The 6,292-nt window shown below is 48.8% G+C and overlaps 1 protein-coding gene across 1 annotated transcript in view; it reads right to left on the reverse strand.

Annotated features, from left to right (window-relative positions):
* Drd2 (dopamine receptor D2) overlaps window positions 1–3,062 on the reverse strand; it is a 60,659-nt gene extending 57,597 nt beyond the window's left edge. The window contains exon 1 of the mRNA XM_028783768.1: window positions 2,741–3,062. The gene's annotated coding sequence lies outside the window, so the exon portion shown is untranslated. The remainder of the gene's footprint in view (window positions 1–2,740) is intronic.
* Between the last annotated feature and the right edge of the window lie 3,230 nt (window positions 3,063–6,292).

Genomic DNA, 6,292 nt, shown 5'->3' on the forward strand with positions numbered 1-6,292 from the left:
GAGAGAGAGAGAGAGAGAGAGAGAGAGAGAGAGAGAGAGAGAGAGAGTCACTGTATGACATTCATAGCCATACTTTTTGATATCATAGTTCCGTTTTCACTAGCAGGGGAGATGGAGACAGCTCTCTGCATGTATCTTTCCCCTTACCCTTGTTTCTCTTCTCAGAGAAGAGTGAAATGAGACCCATTTGGCCTCAGCGGATTGATCTCAGGAATATTTAAGGCAATCTTTTTTATGTGACTCTGAGCTCCCCTCTGTTTCCCTTGGAATCAGAGGAGAAACTGAGTTTCTCTCGCATTGAGGTTCTTCTAAATTATTCTCAAGATTGGATTCACATGTTATAAACAGAAATAATCTGACTTGGGAGGTAGACGACTGATGGCTGATTCATCCTCACAAACCTTCCAGTTTATGGAACAAAGATTCAAAGCAGTAGATTTAAGAAGTCACTGCCAAGAAGGAATGAGTGGCTACCAGCTTTAGGAAGCATGATGTGCTACTAGGCTGAACTAATCTTGTCTTGGCATTTCAAGAGCAGTTGTTGATAGCAGACCGGACCATCACTCACAAGAGAGGGTGGGAAAGAGGCACACACTAGGCTGGCCTCCAGAAAACGATAGCATTTACACAAAGCTATCTGCATCCATATTGGTGAGTCTTGTAGAAGACCAAAACAAAAGATTTTTAAGAAATATCAAAGTCTGGAGAATCATGAAGAGTGGGAATTGGGTTGCACCTTTGGACCCAGGAAAGGGACTGAATCAGGTGGATGGTTCTTCCATCCCCAGCCCCATAGTTGAAGAATTTAACTTGAATAACATTAGGAGACAGCTTGATAAATGAGAGACTTTAATTTGTATCCATTAAAAATGTGCACAGATTCTCTTAGAAGTCCTAGTTTTCATGAGAGGTATTTTCTCCAAAGTGTGTGTGTGTGTGTGTGTGTGTGTGTGTGTGTGTGTGTGGTGTATGTATATGTATTTATGAATCACCCAGTGAAACATAACGTAATGGGCCTCAACTTTAGATTCTAATTCAGCATTTTATTTGAAAAAGAGGAAGAAATACACATTTTTAACCAGCTTCCTAGATGATTCAGATGCATAAGCTTCTTTGCAATCCCTTAGGGAGATACTGCCTAGGACCTCTACAGCAGATCAGAATCTTCACAGTCCAAGCAAGGAAGGTTGATGCAACTCAGAACATCCTTAAGGAGACCAAAGCTGAGAAATGCTGGGTTTGTAGCGCAATAATAGAACACTTCCTTAGTGTATACAAGACCCTGAAATTGATCCCCAACTGCACAAACAAGCAAGAAGACCACAGCTGGAAAGTCCCCACTTATTTCTGGGCCTAACCCTCCCAAATCTCTTCCTTGTTCCACATTTGATTTCAGAGATGTTATCAAAGCCCAAAGAAAACAGATTTGTAGTACATTTGAGAACCTGAAACCACAAAGTCCAAGGCAGAGGGGTGAGACACAGTAAATCAGCCTCCTGATTCTCTTGACATCGGTTGCACTCGTGTAGGCTGCTTTCTGCCCACCCTCATCAAACAACAGCACATAGGAAAGATGAAAAGAATGCATTCTCAAGTAGCCCTAATGCGGGGGGAGGAGGGGTGGATCAGGCATAAGCACACTATTTGCATCTGAAGCGGGGTTCGGTCGCAAAACTGAACATCTAGTTCCCAAGGAGAGAAGCAAGGATTATCCTAAAATGTTCGTAGCCTGGTCAGAATCCATAAATTGTTGAGTGTGCAGAAGGACCTAGAGAAGAAGTCCACGCACTGGATTGCACCTCATCCGATCTCAGGGGCCCCAGAAAAGAACGTAGCAGGGTACCCAGTGAGGAAAAGATGACTCGCTGAAGCAGCTTCCCCGTGGCTGAGAACAAGGGCCTGTCTCCAGGGAGCCCCAGTGCTGTTCCTTGTGTCCATGGCAAAGCATGTTGTGTAGATGGCAACCGGCTCTCTTACCTCTGCTCCTCAAGGGGAACCTCACAGGCTGCCCTCCGCAAAAAGGGAAAAAAGGGAAGCGCTCTGCTTGACGCTTAGAGAAGCTTCTTCGCATATAGTGGGGCTCTTGATCCGTTCCAGAGATGGACAGTCACCCTCTACCACTGTCTCCCGCCCCCGCTGTCACCTACACTCCCAGGGGGAAATGCGTCTGAAATACCCAGCTTTCTTCCGGACTGGGTGACAGAGCAGCGGACAGAGAAAGGGAATTCGGCACCAAGGACAGCAGAAAGCCTAAGGGTGGAAGACTGCTCCCAGTAGCAGCTTCACCCTCAAACTTGGCTTTAGCCCTCTCAAAAGTCTCAGGTTGCACCAATAACAGAAAGGTCAAATACAACCCTTCTTCCTTTTGGGTGGTGAGAAACTCTAGCGCGCGTCTGGGGTCCTAATCTTGGATACCAGGAGGACAGTGCCCTACCAAAATCCTCCAGGATCAGCCACCCTCCGAAGCCACAGCTACACCCCACTGTTACTCTGGATCAGGACTCCCACCCGGACAGGAGAGCGCAAAGGACGCTAAGTAAGAAGGACTGGGGATGCCATCCTTCAGGTTCCCGACGCCCGGAGCACAGTCTGCCCGACGGAGACTCAGTGGAAAGGGTGCTACCGGACAGGCGGCGCTAGAGTGGCTGGACAAACTTCTGTTCCTGGCCGGTCAGCTCTGGACGCTTCGACCCGTGCAGAGGCCACAGACTGCTTGTCGCTCCACCCCGCAGACTCTTACCTTCAAGCCATAGGGCGCCCGGGGCCAGAGAAGGCGCCGGCTGCTCGAGGCTTCCAGCTCCCGCCGCATCCACGCACGGCCACCCCTCCGGCAGCCGTCCGGGGCCGCCGGTCCCCTCCGCGGGTCCCTCGGCTCCCGGCCCCGCCGCGCCGTTCAGATCCCCGGCGGGCAGCCGCTCGGCCGGCTCGGGCCCGCGGGGAGCAGTGGACGGGCCGCGGCGGGGCAGGGCGAGGCGGGGTGGGAGGGCGGGAGCGCAGCGCGGGGACCAGGCTGGGAGGCGGGCAGGCGACGCTGCGCGCGAGAGGCGACCAGCTCCAGCACTGAGGCTGGACAGCTCCGCAGAGTCAGAGCGCCGCGCGCGCAGGAGGAGGGGGCGGGGTCACCCTGGCCACGAGGCGCCGAGAACCCCGCCCCTGGGACAGGCCCCACCCACCCAGGGCCCCAGAGCTATCTCTGCACTACCAGGCCTGGGGAAGAAACCCCCAAGAGCTGAGACAGAGCATCCATCTCTGGCTTTGAGTAGAGGATAGCCTGTGCTCTGGTCTGCTCGTCGGTGTCCCCCTACACTCATTAAGTAACACCCTGTCCATCCAAACCTACTCTGGTCTAGCATTCGCAATACCAGCAGGTGGATCTCCTCCATTGTGGAGTCAGGGCCAAGGGCTAGCTGAAGCACTCCCTGTGGTACATCAAGAATTTAAAGGAGAAATAGATTCCGGAAGGGTGTCCAGGGTCTGTGTACAGACCTCAGGTCTGAAAATCACAGCGGTTAGTTCTGCTCCTGTGCTTTCCCAGAGGAAGACCTGAGCAGAACAGCTCTAAGATGCAAATGATAAAGAATGCCCTGGGAGTTCCAGCTCTCCCATCCCTCTGAACTGAGGAGCAGGAGGAGGGAGAGGAAGAGAAATGTGAACATCTCCAGCCTTATTCAGGGTCATATCCTACTCAGGGAACCTACTTCCCTTTCCATCCTCTTTCTCTCGGATCCAGCTGGTGTTTTCTGTCCCTCTGTTCTGCCTCTGCTGGCTTCTATATGAGATTTCAAGTCACAGAAGAATAAAGCCAGGGTCCTGTTCGAATGGGGCCAATCCAGAGTAGAGACTTCCAAATACTTGTAGCTTAAACAGGTACTGTGGAGTACCAACAGGGAGACCTCACAAGAGCTGGACATTGAAGGGCCAATGCAAGTCCCCAAGGAGAAGGCACCACAGGATTCCCCAGACAGCAGCACAGAGGACGGTCTGCATATAGCAGGCAGCCATGCCACTTAGCCACAAAGAAGAAATTCCTTCCATTGGCCCATTCAATTCTGGAAAATTAGGATTGGTAAGAGAGACCTTAATATTCCATTAATCCCTGTTTGATTTAAAAGATGGAAACTGGGGCCCAAAGAGGTATGACCTTCCAAACCCCACAGGAACTGAGCAGTGGAATAGTCCCTATACGCGGCACATTTTCCTTAGATGTGGCCCGCTATGAAGGCATTTAAAGGAGGGGAAACTTCCTGAACCTGATGTAGCCTCCCCTGCCCCTATTCATTATTCTTTCGATATGGTTTATTCGTGGCCCTCCTTTAGGCATGGTAGGGAAGTATTGGAACTACCAGAAACATTAGAATTTTTCACATTCGCTTTTAAGGCACTCAAACGTTACGGATAGGGTTGAATCCCCAATGTTTTCCTATGTGCCCTGGGGCATGTTCTTCCCAAGAAATAGCCTACTTAGATAGGGATTTTTGTGTTTCTTAATCCACCACCTCTATGCACTTTCACCTGGTCCCGTGTCCTGCCTCTATCACCTGCCAGTTGGAGATGTTACCTAAATTGTTTAATCTCTCAGGGTCTCCATGTTCTTCACACTGGTCCAAACAATGCTTATTTCTCTGGGATGCACTGAGGATAATAGGTGAATTCTCAATGAAGGAACTTATGAATAAGCTCTCTGGCTGCTCTTAATGGTGAGGTTAGCTTTGCTGGTTGAGGCGGCAGAGCCAGGAGCCAGGTGACCTCAATGGACACATCATGCATGGCTGAGTGATTTCATGCCGGCTGTGAGTGAGGCGGATGGATCTTTTAGTTTTCAATTAGCAAACGCCTTGCTTTTTAAACAAGCGGTGCAGAAAGCAGATGCTCTGGGTGATTGATGGCAGAGAACATCTGTGGTTAAGCAATGGCTCCACCAGACTCTCAGATTCCTGGCTGCCAGGGCCCTCTGGAGGTCATTCAGTGCCTCCCCTACCACCGAGAGGAATTAGACCCAATCCAAGTATGTCAGGTAGGAACAAAACACCTTTAACCTCATATGCTTCCTGGAAAAAGCGATACAGTAGGTTTTTATTAACCTCTTAATTGTATGTTACAGAGCTTGAGAGCTGAGATGTTCTACCCCATATGTCTCTTAAATATTTAATTTACTTCTCCCTTCAGTGTGTGGGGTAAGTATATGCACATATTTGTTGGGGGCCTGTGCTTCTGTGTTATGAATGCCAGAGGTCAGCATCAGAAGTCTCCCTCAATCTTTCTGCACCTTATTTTTCAAGACAGAGTCTTTGATTGTATGGAAGCTCATCACTTTGACTTAGCTGGCTGGTCAGTGGTCAGCCACCCGTCTCTGCCTCCCCAGTGCTGGGATTATAGGCCTGAGCTGTTGACTTTGCTTCTGTGTGACCTGAGAAAGCTAGACTAATATTCTTCCATCTGTCCTGCAATCACTTTATTGACTGAATTTTCCTTGAAATCCAATATTAAGGTGCTGGAGACTCCACATCTGGTGCTTCTTTGGTCAGGGGAATGCAACAAAACAACAAACTTGGCCTTCTGTGCTTGATTGTGTCTGTCCACAGAAACCCTTGAGAGGTGCAATGTTCCTTGTTACTAAAATTGCTTAAAGGGCGATAGCTCTCCATGGGAAAACTCAATGAAGGGACTGATGGTGGGCTAGACGAATCACCCTGAGGGGAAAGAAGGTTCCTCCAGAAGGACAGAGGTTCAGGGCACTGTGTTTCACCAACACAGGAGAGCAGTTACCAGAGGGCTTCAACAGCTGTGTGTGAAAGTCACCTGTACAAACCAATTTCCTTAGTAGCGGAGTCTAATGGGGCTTTGCACCTCAGTGTGAAATGGACATTTGTAGATGTTTCTTGCTTCCTTCTAATGATAAACAATAAAAATACAGGTGTGACCCACTTTAAAAATTCCAACTATACAACTCTTCCCTTTCACACACAGTTAAACCAGAGTGAAGCAACACACGGAGTCTATTTGCTTGCCTTGTGGAAAGCAGGTGTCAAAGTAGAAGACTTATTTATGCATCCGTGCTCACGGAAATAGTATTTTTTTTCTTTTCAAGGGGCTTCAAATACCTGAAGTTTTCATGTAGATGGAGACTTTGAACTGCTAAGCCCTGAAGTACTGATATTATAAAAAGTCTGTTTCCATGCCCTTTTTATGTAGGACTGCAATTTGAACCCAGGGCTGCATGCATAGTACACAAGTGAGCACTCTACAAATTAAACCACAACATTAATAGTAGCCAAAAGGTAGAGACAATATC

This window comes from Grammomys surdaster, unplaced genomic scaffold (assembly GCF_004785775.1).
Source record: "Grammomys surdaster isolate TR1022 unplaced genomic scaffold, NIH_TR_1.0 1164, whole genome shotgun sequence".
Classification (NCBI taxonomy): domain Eukaryota; kingdom Metazoa; phylum Chordata; class Mammalia; order Rodentia; family Muridae; genus Grammomys; species Grammomys surdaster.